The sequence below is a fragment of the Odocoileus virginianus genome, chromosome 10, assembly GCF_023699985.2.
Source record: "Odocoileus virginianus isolate 20LAN1187 ecotype Illinois chromosome 10, Ovbor_1.2, whole genome shotgun sequence".
Taxonomy (NCBI): Eukaryota; Metazoa; Chordata; class Mammalia; order Artiodactyla; family Cervidae; genus Odocoileus; species Odocoileus virginianus.
In genome coordinates this window covers 19,575,657-19,589,635 of record NC_069683.1, presented here as the reverse complement: position 1 = coordinate 19,589,635, position 13,979 = coordinate 19,575,657, and positions in this window count along the sequence as shown.

Sequence of the window (13,979 nt, the reverse complement as noted above, 5' to 3'; positions counted from 1 at the left end):
AATCTCAACTAGCCTGATAACTAGGTATTATTATCTCTTTAACAAATGAGGACACTGAGCCTCAATATTATATCTATTCAGTTAGCCAATAAAGTCAGAATTTAACTTAGGTAAAATTTATTTACAGCTATCACTGTGCTCTAAAAATAATGGAAATAGAAGAATATATTACTAGAAATCCCATGGGTATTACAAAGATAATAACAAATAATATATTTTATGGCAATAAATTCAGCAAGCTTTTAAAAACTAGCCAACTTCTTGAAAACAAAATTTACTAAAAATTAAATAAGAACACAGAAAAACTAAGTATTCCATAGGGGTTGAAGAAATTGAATTTATAATTATAAACATTCCCATGATAATAGTTGTATGACTGAACTAGTGAATTCTATCATATATTTATAGAATAAAGTATACCAGTCATAGAAAAACTTTCTCAAAAGTAAAAAGGAGGAAATATTCAAAGCTCACTTTACATAGACAGAATACTTCAACAATGAAATATTAAAAGCATATTTTATAAAGAAAATATTTTAAACCAATATCCTCCAAGAACAAAGACATGAAGATTTATAATAAACTACCAACAAATTAAATTCAGTAATATGTAAAAAATAATACATAATAGTCATATGCAACCAAAGTTTATGTCAGTAATGCAATGTTTCTTTAACATATGAAAACAAAGCAATGCAATCCACCATATTAACAGAATAAAAGAAAACATACTTATGATCATGTCAATAGGTTAAAATAAAAAGCATTTTACAGAATCCAACATTAATGGTAATAAGTCAACAAATTAAAAATAAAAGAAAATATCCTCACTTTGACAAAGGACATCTACAAAAAAGTCTAGAATTAACATTATACTTAAAGGTGAAATATTAAACAATTTCCTATTAGAGCAAAGCAAGTTTGTCACTTCTGAACACTTCCAGTTAACACTATGTCTTATCCCATTCAACAAAACAGGAAATAAGTATAATTGTTTGGAAAAGAAGAAACAAAATTGTCTTATTTTCAGTTGACATAATTGTGCAGATTAAAAACAAAAAAGAAAAAGCTACCCAAGCATTATTATAACTACTAAAAAAAATCAGCAAAATAGTAGTCAATTTATAGTCAGTATATAGTCAATATACAGAAATCTATCAGATATTTATACGACATCAGTGAGCTACTAGAAAATGATGTTTCTAAAAGTGTAAAATCAAAAGATGTGTAAAATATCATAAAACTTCATGAAATCTTAGGAATAATGTTAACAAAAAATTGTGTACAACTTGCACCATGGAAACTACAAAACTGTTGATAAGAATTAAAGATTTAAGTAAATGGAGAGATATACCATTTTTTTCCCTGGAAAATTCAATATTTTCCAGATATTAATCATTACCCAATTGATGAAGGGAATCAATGCAACACTAATCAGTGTCTCAGTTTTTTTTTTTTTTTTCATAAAAATTGTGAGGCTGATTCTAAATTTATATTGAAAAGTCAAAGGGCCTCAAATACTCAATACAATTTTTAAAGAGAAGAGCATAGTTGAGGATTCAGTTCAGGTCAGTCGCTCAGTCCAACTCTTTGCAACCCCATGAATCGCAGCACGCCAGGCCTCCCTGTCCATCGCCAACTCCCGGAGTTTACCCAAACTCATGTCCATCGAGTCGGTGATGCCATCCAACTATCTCATCTTCTGTCATCCCCTTCTCCTCCTGCCCCCAACATCAGGGTATTTTCCAATGAGTCAACTCTTCGCATGAGGTGGCCAAAGTATTGGAGTTTCAGCTTTAGCATCAGTCCTTCCAATGAACACCCAGGACTCATCTCCTTTAGGATGGACTGGTTGGATCTCCTTGCAGTCCAAGGGACTCACAAGTGTCTTCTCCAACACCACAGTTCAAAAAGCATCAATTTTTCGGTGCTCAGCTTTCTTCACAGTCCAGCTCTCACATCCATACATGAACACTGGAAAATCCATAGCCTTGACTAGACGGACCTTTGTTGGCAAAGTGATGTCTCTGCTTTTAAATATACTGTCTAGTTGGTCATAACTTTCCTTCCAAGGAGGAAACATCTTAATTTCATGGCTGCAATCACCATCTGCAGTGATTTTGGAGCCGAAAAAAATTAAGTCTGACACTGCTTATGAAGTGAAACACTGTTTGCCATGAAGTGATGGGACCAAATGCCATGATCTTAGTTTTCCGAATGTTGAGCTTTAAACCAACTTTTTCACTCTCCCCTTTCACTTTCATCAAGAGGCTTTTTAGTTCCTCTTCAATTTCTGCCATAAGGGTGGTGTCGTCTGCATATCTGAGGTTATTGATATTTCTCCCACCAATCTTGATTCCAGCCTGTGCTTCTTCCAGCCCAGCGTTTCTCATGATGTATTCTGCATATAAATTAAATAAGCAGGGTGACAATATACAGCCTTGATGTACTCCTTTTCCTATTTGGAACCAGTCTGTTGTTCCATGTCTAGTTGAGGATTATGCTTCCTGATATTAAGTGTCACTAATTAAGACCATGTAGTATTGGCATTAATTACAGACATATAGGTCAATGGAACAGACTAGAAAGCCCAGAAATAAAAGCACAGTAATGAAGAAAATTATTTTTGATGAAGGTAAAAAAAGGAAAAAAAGAAAGGTTTTCAACAAATGCTGCTGCATCAATTGGATAAATTTGTTCATAAAATGAAATTTGATCTATTTCAGATTATATACATAAACTCATTTGAAGCAGATAAGATGTACACTGACTCAATGGACACAAGTTTGAGTAAACTCCCAAAGTTGGTGATGGACAGGGAGGCCAGGCGTGCTGCAGTCCATGGGGTCGCAAAGAGTCGACACGACTGAGCGACTGAACTGAACTGAACTGAAGATGTATACATAAAAGCTAAAACTGCAAAGTTTCTAGGCTAAAGTAAAGGGAAACTTGCGAACTCGACTAAGGCAAATAATTCCTATCATACAAAAATCATTAAACCAGTAGTAAAAGACAAAAAATTAAAAAATAAAGCCTTTATTCATTTTAGGAAACTATTAAGAGTATAAAAAGGCAGAGTCTGAAAGATGTGAATCATGGTATACATTTCTGACACTTGTATCCAGAATATATAAATATTCTAATACTTTAAGTCAATGTGAAAATGAATAATCCTATTTTTAAGTGGACAAATTAAAACACTCCCTAAAACGAGATCTATAAATTGTCATTAAGTACACACACACACAAAATTCTTCAAAATCACTAGAGAAATAAAAATGGTAACAGTTTTTCAAAACTAATACCAAATATTAGCAAAGAAATACACTAGCAAATATGTGGAGAAACTAGAACAATAGTCACTGTTGGTTAGAGTACAAAACAAATATTTTTTGAAGGGCTTTAAAACCCTTTGTTGGACTTTAAAACCCATGTGCATCCTGGAAACTATAAAACATGCACATAACATGCATCCACCTGCACAATGGAATCTACAAAACAGAACTCTATCATGGTTGGCAGCCTCTAAAATAATTCAAATGATCTCCATCAACTTGGGTTTCATGCCCTTGTGAAATCCCTCACCTTCGGTTTGAACTGGACCTGGTACCTTGCTTCTAAATAATAGAATACAGGGTCTTCTATGGTGGTTCAGTTGTTAACATTCTGTGCTTCCAGTACATGGGGAGCGAGTTTAATCTACCATAGCAATAGTTGGGGAAATAAATGGATGACAGAATTTCTTTATCTTGGTCCTTACTCCCACACTCTTTTTCAGGGAGCTCCTTTGAAAAGTACTTAACTTTTCCTGACATCAACTGAAATACTTCAGAACCGTTAGATTAATATATTAATCTCTTGAGGGTGTTTATAAACAAATTAAAGCTTATGTGGCCAAGAATTTTTGCTGTTATTCCAAATTTTGCTGATACTGATAGAGTCAGATAATTAGAAATACTTTAATCTCTGGCTTTGTACTGAAGTTATTATAACATAAAATTCTTCCCTAATAATAAGTCTAGATATGGCCATTTATGCAGTTGGATTTATATAGGAACCCAATATCATCATATCAAAAATGAATTAAATAAAACTTGAAAAAAAAAGGAAATCTAGTAATTCTATAGCTTTATTTGCTTCATGTTCTCATTTTTACATACATCTATACCCAGTTCTAGATTAATTAATCTTCATCTCTGACTTTGAACCCGTCTTTTGTCTTTGAACATGAGTTTTTGGAAACTGATCTACTTGATGTGTGAATGTACCCTTTATCTTTGGACTGTGCCTTATGTCCCCAAGTTCTCAGCAATCCTTGTTGCCAATTGTAGGAATGATTCTCAAGTTAGATATAAATACATCCCAAATTGTGCATGAAACATTACCTATACTAAAAACAAAAATGTTACTATGTATCAAGAAATTCAAATTTAGCCTAATAGCCTCTTTGTTAGCTAAATCTGACAACCCTACCTCTATGGGACTTGCTGTTATGAGGGAGTTAACACTAACAAATATAAATATCAAACTATATTTTACTCCAAGAAACTTATCTTTCCTTCTGTGTCCCCATAATTAACCTAAATGGACCACAGAATGAATATAATGAGTCAGTTCAAATTCCACAGATTTTTTTAGAACTTAAACAAATAGAATATTTAGAAACTCAGCACAGCACAAAGCATATAGATACCTAATCTAAAACAAACAAACAACAACAACAACAACAAAAAAAAACAAACCAAAAACACAGGAAACTATATTCATTAGAGAGCACTGTATTCATCTTAGCTCTGCCCCATTATCAAATGGTCCACATCAGTGGTTCCTAAACAGTGAAGATAAGAGTGACAGAATTATTTTGAGAATATTGTGAATTCCTGTGGGCACTGGTCTATAACTAGGCTAGAGAATTATGTGTTACATATATGCTTTAATTTGTATATAAGTGTCACAATAAATACAATATGGAGTCATGAAGACTTACATTGAATACATAAGAGATTTTTCTCACTCTTTGAGATTTGCTCAGAAATTACGCCATGCATCTACTCAAACTTTTTCTCAAAAGCTTTTTCTGATAATTGAACAATGTCATTTACATGAAGTTATTTAAAGAGGTAAATGTACATGTTCAACTATGTTAATATCACCTTTCAGGATTTAGGTTCAACTAAGACATTGGCTATCTAGGAAAATGAGATAAGGATCCATCTGTACTACTGAGAAATAATGCATAAAGTGATATTTGTTTTCAAAGGGATATAAAAGAGCCATTTATGCATGGGAGGCGCAGGATGGCACTGCATCTGCTTCCCATTGCTCTTTCCTTTTATAAGAAACTCCACTGTGGCAAACCCAGATCCGGGACGGCAGAGGAAGAAATGAGAGGGCGTTTGGCTCTAAAGTTTTGGCCAAGTACACGCTTATGTTAAAAAAAGGAATGGGGCAGACAGCAATCAAAATAAAAAGAGAGCAAAATAGAAAGCAAGCTTCCTTTAAAAAAATAAGAACTGCACTCCACTGGAAAGATACAGATGAAACCAATTCTGAACAGCCTCTGAATTCACTTTGCACAAAATACTATTCAAAGTCAGGTTTGCCAATCATACTAGGTAACTGAAAAATAGAGATGATTGTTTTACAAAAAGCTGCCTACTCCCCACACCAATTTTATCAAGACCATCTACATTTAGAGTGAAGAGTGGGAGATTTCTGGTCCTTTACGTCATGCTGATAATCCTACATGTGTCTCCAGTATCTCTTTGTGTGCTGAGATTTTCTCTTCTAAGAACAACAGTCGGTCAGATTAGGTTAGGGGCCACCCTAAAGTATTTATGTTTACATAGTCTTTAAAGGCCCTGTATCCAAATACAGTCCTTTCCAAACTGGATCCCTTTTATTTCTTTTTCCTGCCTAATGCCCTACATTACATCAGATGTAATGAGGAATAAAATTGGCAAGAGTGAATATTTTTGTTTCCTCTGATCTTTCCAGTCTTTCACTGTTACATATGTTAGTTGTGAGTTTTTAATAGATGTCCCTTTTCAAATAGAAGTTCCTTTGTATACATAACTTTTTTTTTGAGTTTTATCAAGAAATGATGTTGATTAAAAAAAAATTGTTCTCTGAATCTGTTGAGATGACTGTGTGTGTGTGTGTGTGTTTCCTTTGGATAAGATATATTATGCTAACTGATTTTTGGTATTTGACAAACTTCACATTCTTGGGATATGCCACTTAGTCATATGTATGTATTTTCTTTAAATGCATTGCTGGATATAGTCTGTTAGTATTTTGTTTAGGATGTTGCAGTCATATCCACAATAAGTGTTACTCTGTAGCTTTTCTTTTTGTGATGTATTTATTGGAATTTTTATAAGGATAATTCTAACTTTATGAGATGATTTTGGCAGTGTTCCTTCTTTTTGAGAAGAATTGACATTAATCATTTTTTAAATAGATAAAATTCAACTGTGAAGTCATTTGGGTCTGGGTTTTATGCTTTGAATAGTTTCTGATTACTAATTCAGTCCCTGTTTTATAACAATACAACCTGAACAAGTAAATGAGATGTCTTGGAAGCCAAAGCTGCAAAATTGGTGGGCACCACTCAAGCATTTAAGACATTTGGGTGATTATCACCTCAATGTGGCACCCAGGAAGGGATAAGTTGGGCACAGAATGGGTTAGATTGACATTAGATCACCCATCAACTTCAAGAAAAGTTCCAAGCAGTGAGGTACTCTGTGAAACATCACACTATCCCCAGCCCTGCAGCACATCCCTCTTAGGTATTAGTTTCACTCCAAGAAAATGTAGTTTGGCTAAATCTTTCAAAGTGCATATGTATGGTCAGGCCACGCAAAATGTCCGTTCTCTTTTTCTTTTTGCATCCCCTGTCTGACCAGTGCCTGCTTCACTTAAATCTAATACACATGGCTAACTTTCCTATGTACAGGTCCCAGGCCCCAGCTAGTGACTGTTCTTATCTAAGAGGTGGTGAGGGGAGTGCCACTCTACTGATTTCCCTGGTGACCAATGAGCCTAACTGATGTCAGTTATTCTATACCTGGTAATCCTCCCTTTCCACTCGGAGCAAAGACTGCCACCATGTCCTGCTGGCCATGCACTGCGCCAGGCGGAGGGTTCTTCCAGGACTTCGGTTCAGATGTGTAAGATTCCACCCCCCCCAATATATTAAATAAACATTGATGTCTCTGTTGCTGACTCTCTGCTCTTTCTTCCAACTTGAAGCTGGACAAGCACAGAGCTTATAAACGTGGAGTATAGCCCAACAGCATATTAAAAAAATGATTTTTTTCCCTTCTGTCTTTCTATATGTCCTGAAAGCTTGGCTCCTTAATGAATGAGAAAATTGTTTCTGGTCTCTGCCATCTGGGAGATACACCTACTGGTGGGTATTTTGCAGCTAGCCAAACAGACTAGGATTTCAAGCAGCTGTAGCTGGTTGGTCAGAAACACATAGAACAACCCGGGTCTGTGACTGGCATCTCTTTGTCCCACTGTGCAAGCTCTTAGGGGAGTTTGTCATTAGGGGTCCCAGTCCAAAGGTGGCTTTTGTCATCTCAGTCCTCATTGCTTTGTTAGTGCTGACACTAAGCCATCCTTACTAGCTGTGCAACAAAGAAAGGTCCTTGCCTTCTTAAACTATGTTTTGGAGTGAAATTTCTGGCTCTTGTGAGGGCTGCACCCTTTGCGGTCTTCTGTGGGATGGGCCTCGTTTGTCCATGGTTAAGCCATGAAAGGGCTTTCCCGTCGGCTCAGCAGTAAAGACTCTGCCTGCAGTGCAGGAGACAGAGAAGATGTGAGTTCAATTTCTGGGTGGGGAAGATCCCTTAGAGGAGGGCATGGCAACTCACTCCAATATTCTTGCCTGCAGAATCCATGGACAGAGCATCCTTCCAGACAACAGCCCATAGGGTTGCAAAGAGTCAGACATGGCTGACGTGTCTGAGCATGCACACAAACCTTAAAGAGTCTTATTGGTTTGAGTCACTATTAAGATCTTATGTGTCAATGACCAGAGGATGAATCCTTTGAATTGGAAAAAATTCTAAATTGATAAATTTTTAAAGAATTCTCATCATGAACAACTGATTTATTGCTACATATGGAAAGACCAAATTAAAAGACAGATGCAAAGAAATACAATGACTAACTTTAAGAACTTTCTTAATTAAAAAGAAAAATGTCCAGGAAGCCTTATGGACTATATAGGCTGAACAACTTGCTTTACACTTAAGAAGGGTTATCATAAACAGTTCATGTTTTTCGACCTTCAGACCTGCTGCTGAGTAGGCCAGTCAGAAAGTTTACCTGAACACTCAAAGATATCATCAGAGACATTTAAACTACAAATCAGGAAAATCTGTCAGGCTGTCACTGCCCAGAGTACTTTCACTTAAGTTGTAACTGATTTATCTGCATATATATATACATATATATATATGTATATATATATATATATAGGTATATGTATATACCCTACTTACTTAACATAGTTTTGCTGGCAATAATCCATTATGCTGTGATTTATTTTGAGTTATGATTCCTACTCATCTTGTGCAAAAGTCACTTTCAAAATGGAGTCACAGTGGCCAATGTTAGCATTCATATTAGTTGTTCTAAAGTGACTGGCATAGACCTGTAAGTGTCTTAGAGTAAGGAGTGCTTTAGAATTAGGAGTGTTACTTTAGATAAGAAATTTGTTTGGCAACATTTGTAGAAAGACCTCACTGCAACAGAAGGAGCATATGATAGGAATAACACCCCTGGGGATTAGTGTTACACTGCCCTGGCACACTCCTTAATGTCAGGACTGCTTAGCCAAGAGGCTTGAAGGCTCTTTGTTGGAGGTCTTGACTTTCTGCTGCTGAGAGCTATTCCATATGGATGATACCAGAGGCTCCGTCAGAGCAGAAGGTGACTTCCTGTCACAAACTTATCCCAAGACCCATTGCCAGACATGAGGATGTGCCTGTGCTGTGACACCTCCTTCCTGGACTTCTCTTTGGAGTGGTTGACTGTATAGCCCTTTTTCTATTTTCCTTACTTTAGTCTGTAGGGTGTGCTAATTGTGTGCAATAAAAGAAGTGTTTTTAAAATTTCATATCAACTATGATTTGTATATCTCCAATTCTGAGATGCTTACCTGACCTTACTGGTAAAAGAATGGCTTTAAAAAAAAAAAAGTTCTAAGAGACAACATATATAATCAGATTTACCAAAGATTTTGAGTCATAATGGCAACAAAAGAGCAAACAGAAGAAATAAAAAATCTCCACAAAGCAAAACTAAGAGGGGAAGAAAACATAAACCTTAAAGGTAACAAACCAGCAAGTAAAATAGAGCTGAATATTGAATATGCAAATAAAGAATCAAAAATGATTTTCTTATATGACATGATTAATATCTAAAAAGAAGTTGGAAAAGGTACTAATGTTTAGGTTCATGATTTCATTCAGCAAATATTTAATGTTTATTACATGGTAGATATTAGGAATACAATAGTCTCTCCCAAAGGAGTTCATTTTGCCATGGAAAAGAAAGATACAATCAATAGTTTGTAAAAAATCCACAGGCAAGACTCTGTAACTTGCATGATATTATGGGAGCAGTGAAAAATGCAAGGTAGGACACTTGTTAATATGCTGTGTTGAAATGCTGTGTTGATGAAGAATTAACTAGTCAATCTAAGAAAGAATTATAAAAAATTATTTGAGCCAAATTTGAGAATTATAACCCGGGAAGAGCATCTCAGGAAGATCTGAAAGCTGTTCCACACATTGGAAGTCAAGACCCAGGTTACATAAGATTTTTGAGACATGGGGCTGTACACCAAATGACGCATTACTGGCAGTTTGCTTAAGTGAGATCTCAGTGCCATCATGGTGGGTCATGTGACCCCCTTACAAGATCAAGAAGGAATGTCTTTTTTAAGGCAGTGGTCTCCAACATTTTTGCAACAAGAGACCAGTTTTGTGGAAGACAATTTTTCCACAGACAGAGTTGGGGACGATGGTTTGGAGATGACTCTCATAAGGAGAAAGGAACCTAGATCCCTTCGTGTGTAGTTCACGGAAGGGCTTGTGTTTCTGTTCTTACCAAGTTCAAGCTTCCCCTGCTTACTGCATGAGAGGCCACTGAATCTGAGGGATGAGGTGTTGAGGCCAGGAATATACTTCAGGAAGATGGCTGACAGAGAAGATGGCAGAATAATGTCTCAAAATGACTATCTTGTCAGGGGTCTGAAAGCCAGGTTCTTTTATGGATCAGAGATGGGAGGAGGTGAGGAAACAAGGTGAAAAGGCCATTTAATTTTGGAAGTGTCTTCTAGAACTGGAAGCCTCAGTCAGAGGATGTGTTAATTTCTTCCTTCCTGCCATCAACAGGTGGATAGGTTTCTGAACAAAGGCACTTTAGCTTAACAGGCAGAGGGACAAGATTCTCCGAGGAAGGCCATTATGTTTGATTATAATTACAAAAGCTGCCAAAAAAAAAAAAAAAAAAACATATCTAGCATGGAAGAGTTAAAACTGCCTCTTCTCAGTTACAAATATGAAAAATCCAATGCCACCTCTGATCTGACAGGAGACAGAGCTCAAGCAGTAATGGAAGCAACGAGGAACATCTGTAAATATAGTTGAATCTTTGCTCATTCACCAGCTGCTCACCTCTTACTTTGCGACTGGGTTCCTAACAGGCTATGGATTAGTACTGGTCTGTAGCCCAGGGGTTGGGAACCCCTCTTTCAAGGAACTCCTTGTTGGTGCTAGTACAATATTGCTCTTTATGGTTAAGCAGGTATTTCAGCCTATGGGGTTGATGTATAAAATGGGTATACAATGCAGTGTGGGAGAGAGACCAAAGAGCAGAGAGGAATTTTTATGTTTAAATTCTTTTATCTTGCCATAAAATATGACTTTTATTTTACAGGGGGAAGTACAGAAGAAGGCTCAGAAGCAGAGATGCTGCTCAAGATGATGAGAAAATGGTTAGACAAGAAAAGGGAGGACATTTCTGTTTGAGAGAACACATTTTAAAAAGGAGTAGGAATCTAAGAGAGAACGGTATATTAAGTCATTCATAAGTTTGTTAGTCTTCTGTGACTCAGTCACCAAGTTAAATACAGTTGAGTGATTAGAGAGAAAAGCTAAAGAGGCAGGAAAGAAGATCCATCAAGCACGATCTTGAAATCTGAGCGAATGAACTCAAAGCAGGGGGAAGACTGCCATCTATTGAATTTCTGCTTCTATTTTATAATATATCTGAATGTTTCACTCTGCTTGTAGTCTGATTGGGAATCTTCCACCAACCTAACAGTCTAGAATTTTGTTAACCAAAGGTAAGTGCTTTATTTTTGCCCTTCTTCATGGGCCATATTTATGTGACTGTTTTGCAAACTCTCACTTAAGGATGACAAGTATAACACAACTCAAAAAACCCACAGGGTTTCACATCCACAGAAACTGTTACATATCTTTTTAAAGTGGATCTTGCTTGGTTTCCTTTATTCTTCCTTTGACAGGGGCACAAAAATCCTGTTCACAAAAGTGATGCATGATTTTTCAAGTGCCTTGTCACTTTGTAAGTGAACTTTGAAACCTGTCTGAGACATCACGCTTTTCTTACTGAGCTCACTTACGCTCGATATCCTTGCAAAGTCATTTTGAGCTTATTTTCATATCTCAGTTTGGAAGTAAGAATAATTTTGTAGTACTGTAATTCTCTTTCTAAGAGATTTAGAAAGAAAGAGGGTATGGGTATTTTTTCACTATAATCAGAAACCTCAGATAGTACTATATCCTCTGATCTTTTCAGAAATCTTCCACTGTTGTCATTGTTAAGTAGTTAGAATAGGAAAAAGAAGTCCAGAATGCTGGTGGCTAAAAGACAAGGAGGGAAAAGCCCATGAAAATATAACAAAGGTCCGAGGACAAGAATAAGGACCTCAGGTAGAACAAACAGCACTCCTGGCTAGCCCAATTTACATAGGGCAGGCCTAGGGGAAGGCGAAAAAAAACAAACAAAAAGAGGAGCCAAAATTGGGCCGGTGGCCTCTCTTCTCTTCGTGTCTTTTGGGTTGGCATGCCTTCACACCTCAAGAATGAATTTTCCTTTACTTTCTAAATAAAACTGAGCTGTAACATGGAGCTGTAACACTGGTCCATCTGAGTGCTGTAACCCTGGTCTGTCACTTCAAATTTTTGTTGTGACAAGACAGAACTGAGGAAATTACAAACTCCCCCAATATCATGATAGCCACTGTATATTAATGAACGTCATTTCAGTTGTCATTCCATCAGTATTTTACTGTATTTTTCATAGGTCTCCTTTTTCTTTTTTTGCTCCTAGGATTCAAGCTAAAAAGTAGCTTTTAAAAACAATATTTGTTGGAAATACTTATGAAATGAAAATTAAGCTGCCATTACTAATATTATTATCATTAATGATATTATTGTTATTATTTTAGGGGTGATGATACTAAACTATTAAGGAGTAGTGAAGCTGATAGTTTTTGAATGAGATTAGACATTCTAATGCATGAACGTTTATAAGAGAAATGCAATGAGGTGAAAAAAAAACAAAGCTCTTGTCAATTTGCTACTATTGTGAACAGATTTCTGCTGGACAGTCTGAAAGCAGTCACGTAAGCAGAACACAACTGACAGATTAAAAGAAGCATAATGTTCTTCCTAACACCTCTTTTAGAGGAAAGTAAAATTGTTGTGCACTTTTCTGAAAGCATAAAAGGAAACCATTGGTAGAGTGTGCTTCTAAGAGTTAGGAAATGATTAGGGCCCTATTCTACTTTCTTATGAAAGCATTTGAAAACTTGATTTTGAGGTTTTTATTCTATTGAATTTCAAAGCTTGTCGATGGAATACCCTTTGATGGTGAATTACCAAAATGTAATAGCCACTGAAAATTCAGGAAACTCAAGGAAGATAATTTCAATTTATTTCTAAACTTTTAATTCAAAGTAGGCACTTTGAAATAATTACCTCCATTGTTAAATAAATTTGGAATATCATTGGTTTCCTTACTACCTACAAAGAAATGCTAAAATCCATAGCAAACTGAATGTGTGTGTGTGTGTGTGTGTGTGTGTGTGTGTGTGCATGCTTAGTCACTCAGTTGTATACAACTCTGTGTAACCCTATGGACTGTAGCCCATCAGGCTCCTCTGTTCATAGAATTTTCCAGGCAAGAATACTGGAATTATTATCTTTCCCTCCTCCAGGGAATGTTTCCCATCCAGGGATCAGACCTTTATCTCTTGTGTCTCCTGCATTGCAGGCAGATTCTTTACCTGCTGTGCCACCTGGGAAGGTTGCAAACTTATGCAAACTGCATAAGTCTATTAGCCTCTGACTAGTGCTAAGTATCAGTTCATTCCAGTTTCTGGTGACTTATCTGTGTGAACCCACAAGACTGGTCAAGATGGTGTTTTCACTGCCTTATTAAATTTACTATTTCTATTTCTCTCTTACCGTCCAAACTGGTGTTCTTCCATATCTCTCTAAATATGTAGGCTTTTGCAACATCTATGTATCAATCTCCTATCTCTTTCTTTCCCTATCTATCATCTATCTATGTAACTGATATACTCAATAAAGTCTTATCTTTTCTTTGAATCCTTTTTTACTATCCACTTGAAGGTAATCTTTTCTCTCTGAACTGCCATAACATTTATTGTTGGTTTTCTACTGATTCCTGCCTAGAGGCCTTTATTCAGTTGTTCAAAAATAATAATAATAAGCTAGCTCCCACTGGTTCTTTAAATATATAGATGGAACATTTATGAACTGTGCTTTTGTTCTTGAGGGCAGTATCTTGATGATAGTAATGATTTATTATGGTAGATACTTCAGGTAGTATTTAGCACAAAACCATGCACACATTAAACAACAAATATTTATTACCTCAGAATTTAAAGGCCCTAATTTTCCTTT